The sequence below is a fragment of the Montipora foliosa genome, chromosome 5 (assembly GCF_036669935.1).
Source record: "Montipora foliosa isolate CH-2021 chromosome 5, ASM3666993v2, whole genome shotgun sequence".
In the NCBI taxonomy this organism is placed as follows: Eukaryota; Metazoa; Cnidaria; class Anthozoa; order Scleractinia; family Acroporidae; genus Montipora; species Montipora foliosa.
In genome coordinates this window covers 35,440,474-35,445,473 of record NC_090873.1, presented here as the reverse complement: position 1 = coordinate 35,445,473, position 5,000 = coordinate 35,440,474, and the positions used below count along the sequence as shown (strand labels likewise).

General features: G+C 40.4%; 1 protein-coding gene across 2 annotated transcripts in view; it reads left to right on the top strand.

The window, feature by feature from the left end:
• Positions 1–1,198: 1,198 nt before the first annotated feature.
• LOC138003155 (melanocyte-stimulating hormone receptor-like) overlaps positions 1,199–5,000 on the top strand; it is a 20,444-nt gene continuing 16,642 nt past the window's right edge. The window contains exon 1 of one of the 2 annotated variants that reach the window (XM_068849116.1): positions 1,199–1,319. The gene's annotated coding sequence lies outside the window, so the exon portion shown is untranslated. The remainder of the gene's footprint in view (positions 1,320–5,000) is intronic. The other variant, XM_068849117.1, reaches the window with a different exon arrangement.

The following is a 5,000-nucleotide window of genomic DNA, read 5'->3' as shown; positions in this document are numbered from 1 at the left end:
GTCACACAGTTGCTTTTCCTGCTTTTCTCTCTCTTTCCGCGCGCTCCTTCATTTCTGATTCATGACGTAATCTGTTCTCTCGCGTGACAATTTCTGATCTAACTGAGTTCTGCATGTATTTACTGGATTTTAAGCGCTGTCGCTTCTGCAAAAAGGTCCTGTAACTAAGTAATCCACCTCTCTGCGACTTCCAGTTCTTCATCATTTAAATACATCGTGTATAGATCGTGTTTTACTTTCAACGATGTCCCATGCTTCGGAAAGCTTCACGTAATTACCTTCGACCATTTCCCGTCCTTGGTCGGCATCCACAGACTTCAGGAGTTTCATTGCGTTTCCAGGTAAACCTTGCTTCGGCTGTTCGCTGGATGCTTTTGGCGTCTTCTGCCATCTTACAAGTTATCTGTCCCGGTTCCCGGAGTTACCGAATGGGGATTCGAATGTTTCGTCAGTTGTGGGTTTTTGGTTCACTGTTATCAAACATCTTTATTGACGACTTTACTGCCAGAGAATAAAAGAACTGCGTTTCGAATCCTAAAAGGAAGTTACATATGTTATGAAATGCTCAGATAATGAAGTATACGAAACGATTTGATATTTACCAGTGAGTCGGCTAGGTCCACAGCTGACAAATGACTTACGTTAGTGTTTATGACATCACTATAACGTATCTCATTAGAGGATAAATTAACTTATCTATTTATTGATTTATTTATTTAGTTATTTATTTATTTAAGGATTTGTACAAACAGTACTGGTGCAAAAACAATAGGACATAAGTCCCCTCCTAGTTTAAGCACCTACCCAACCCTCTCCTAAAATTTTGACTTAATAATATAAAATAGAGTAAATAGACTGCTAACAACAGTGAGTCGGCTAGGACCTCCAGCTGACAAATGACTTACATTAGTTATGTTATGACATCACTATAACGTATCTCATTAGCGGATAAATTAACTTAATGATCGATTATAGATTTCTCGACGAAACAATGATAACAGAAGACAGACCCACAACACCGGGAACTGCGTACTCTTAGCGACAGTGCATGAGTTCTTTTTTACGTCCCACAGTTTCGATGTCTCCTCCGCTCCCTTGGTGTCCCGTGTTCTTTTGTATATAGATGACCGACATAACGGTCAACTACAAAGAGCTAGTGGAGGGGACTGGTTAGAAAACGTGAAAGTCATGTGACCTTGACCGTGCACAACAAACTAAGATGGCGGCTGGAAGAGATAAATGACGACTTTGAGGTGACTTCAGACATTTTAGAAGAAGACGAAAACTTGGAGGAGCAATTTACAGCTACAGCTAACGATGTAAGTTCAAAATGTACGAAACTTCACTTGTTTTTCTGGCTCATGGTATTACAATTAAAGGGGAAGTAATGGCGATCGAATAGGCGCCAATAGTATGAAAACACGGCTTAAAAAGAAAAAGAATAAACTTAATTTACACACGTGACACCTAGGAGATCCTAATTACTCGTTTATAACGTGTACATGTGTACTAATAGCAATGTATAATAAATAAAAATTATGAAGTAATAAACACTGATAAAATACTAAACACAGGCGGCCCAGACGAGAAGGGTAAAAAATTATAAGGATTTGTATGGGAATCTCGATTGCCTGATTGAATGCGATTTAAGCGACTTCTCAAATTCCGGGTTGTCACTCGTACCTAAATAAGGAAAAGCTGGAAAGTAATTTCTGACTAGCTTACTTTACATCTCGCCAATAAAATCACACTTCAGGCTCCGGCATCAGTCACGGTCAAACTCCGGCGATATTTACTTCTCCTTGACCTATTTCAAGGTCCAGCGAGCATCCATTGCTTAGAAACAGCGAAAAATATTCAATTTTCAAAATCCTTCGAGGATCGCTTACAACGAATTTTAACACGGCTGGTCAATCGTTCACTTTGTTATCACCGTATCCAGACTCAAGTGAACGGTTGATCAGCCGTGTCAAAATTCGTTGTAAGCAAGCTCGAGGGACGGACGGCTTTGTGCGCTACTTTGATGTTTTGCTGGTTTAGCACTCTTGTAATTTTTTTCAGAAGCACCTTTAGCGTAGGGAAGTACGACCAATTTCGCGTGACTTCTTGGCCCCCCTGTATTTCGCGTGGTTAACGGGATTTACAACTGTCAATGAACCGTGCCCGATAGCCATTGGCTTTTAAGCGTTTGCACGTCTTATCGGCTCTTTTTTCAGAAGACCGAAAAGATTAACAAAAGGAATAGGACACAAGGGGCACTGTTTACAAGTATCGAATGCAACGATTGCGCTGCGGTGTACATCGGCCAGAAGTCACGCGCCTTAAAAACCAGAACCAAAGAACATTCTGAAGCCGCAGCGTGTTTTGACAAATACCACGCTTCCAATGTACACTGCAGCGCAATCGTTCGCACCGTCGCCTCCTTTTTTAGAGGACCGGAAGATCAAAAAAAGGAAAGGGACACAAGGGGAACAGTTTACAAGATCAAATGCAACGATTGCGCTGTAGTAAGCAAGGTATATTCTTGCCCACTCATCAGGGGATATAATGAGAATAAACTTTGCCATCGCTTATATAATAGAATATAATTTGTCTAATTTATGCAGCGCGAAATTGGACCGTTTAGTTGTTTCGCAGGAGGGCTTTGTTTCTGTGGCGGCAAGAAGACACGAGTTCATTACGTTTGTTTAGTGTTGACAATTCGGGTCGGCAGATGATTAGGATTATTCTTTGAGGCAGAGGTTACATCTTTTACTTGAGCTGTTGTACGGCGAGGTGCGATGAGGAGAATACGTCAGAAAATAAAGTGTTCGATGTTGTTGTCTTAGAGGGTCCAGATATGCTTGCTGAGTTCGGTGGAGTTTCTGTGTTTAGCGTGGCGGAATGATGCGGTGTGGTTTCTGTATCTTGTTTTGAAGTCGTTCTCTGTGAGTCGATGTACGTTTCTGTCGTGTTGTTGTCTTTGCGTGTAACGGTGGCTTGGTAGATTACTGATGATTGCAGGCAGGTTTCCGTCGATCGGGGCATTGTGTTCTTTGTCGGCAGTTGCATGTCTTGTTTTTTAGTAATGGTAGTAATGGTTCGTGAGGGCAGAAGTGCCCTCACTCGGAGCGGGAATTCGAACGGGAGTTTTCTAACGGAATTACATTTACACTATACCTATATCCATCGCGATTCATTGAAATTCAAAATTTAACTTACTCGGCAATTATATATATATATATAATTTCTTTTTTTGAGTAGAACGTATTTCGTAGAGCGCTCAACTCAATTGATTGAGGAGCAATAACTATGACTTTACACAAGTTTAGGTTTCACGAGTAACCATCGTTTAATGCTACAGAACTGTTTCGTATGGTACAAGTACCACACTCATCAGGCAATTTTAACGACTGAACTGTTGAAATTGGAAAGCTGGCAGTTAAATACGGAAATTTGAATGGTTGCTATAGTAAATGCGTTACATTTTAGCAGCTGCTAGGTAACAAAACATGATATAAGGGGATTCTATGTCGGTATTTTAAATTTACGTTACTCTAAAGTTCCGGAGTACATATCGGTTTTTCTGTGGGGGCATGAACTTGCTAATTCGTTTCTTCTGTTGAGGCTACACAGTTCTTTCTTACACATGATTATGAATTTTTCATTCAGACAAAGACTACATTTCTTGCTAATATTGCTGTAGGGTCTACATTTTTAAGAATTTTCCATTTAATTTGAACGGCTTCTTTGCATCTTGTAAGTGCCAAACATGTTTGGAAAGCTCTGTCTCATTTCTTCTGTTTGAATGTCGAAAAGATGTTTTGTGATTCCTGTAGCGTTCCTTGAAGTTTGTGGCTAGTCCAACGTAGGTTTCAGTTGTTGTCTCGGTGGTGACTGTTGCTTGATAAATTACGTTAGTTTGAAGGCATTTTCCTTCGAGTGGGCATTCAGGCTTTTTTCTACAATTGCAGGTGTCAGGTTGCGGTGCTGGTGTATTTGCATCTGAAAGAACGTGTTTGTTGTGTGACGATATGATGGATTTCATGTTTGGCATACATGAGTAGCTTAGCTTGAGTGTGTGTCTGTTGAAAATCTTGTAGAGCGGATGGTTGTTCTGGAAGCATTTTTCGACGATATGTAGGAATTTTCTACCAAGGTTGGTTTTTAACGCTTGAATCGAAAGGGGGGTTGTACCACGTAATGTCCCTTTTCCTCTTTCTTTTGTTTTTCGGAGCGGGCTCTGGATTGTATGTTAGTTTGTGGTCATATCACTTTCTTTGAGTGCGTGTTGATAAGGGCCAATTGATTCGTCGAATACTTCTTTGCTGGATGAAATGTTAGTTAGTCTTTTGTTGATGTTGAGTGGTATGTTTTTCAGTAATGCTGGGGGGTGGTTGCTTTGCCGGTGGACGTACGATAGTTTGTTGTTGGGCTTCATGTATGGTTTGTAGCTTCCATCTGTTAAAGGTCGAAGGTTACGTCAAGGAAGTGGACGAATTTTTGGTTGGCATCGATTGTGATCTTTAGGCCATTTGATTTAAAACATGTGTAAGAAAAAACTTGTTTTCAACAGAAGAAACGAATTAGCAAGTTCATTTGGGGTGGTTATGTGCGGAACTGCAAGAGTAATCGTCACGGAATACCGACTTAGAATCTTTGAATTTAGATGCGATTTTGTTACCTAGCAGCTGCTATCAAAATGTAACGTTTTTACTTAGCAACCATTCAGAGTTTTTCCGTATTTAATGCATCAGCTTTCCAATTTCAACAGTTAAATTGCCTGATGAGTGTGGTACTTGTACCATACGAAATAGTTCTGTTGCATTTGAACGATGGTTACTCGTGAAACCTAAACTTGTGTAAAGGTCATAGTTATGCTCGGTCAATCAATTTGAGTTGAGCGCTCTACGAAATACGCGGCCTTCAAAAAAGAATTGTATTGCTCCTGTCCTGCGGTTGAGCGCTGTCAAGAATGAATTTCAAAGTGAAGGCCTTCGAGTATTCAACAAAGAACATCC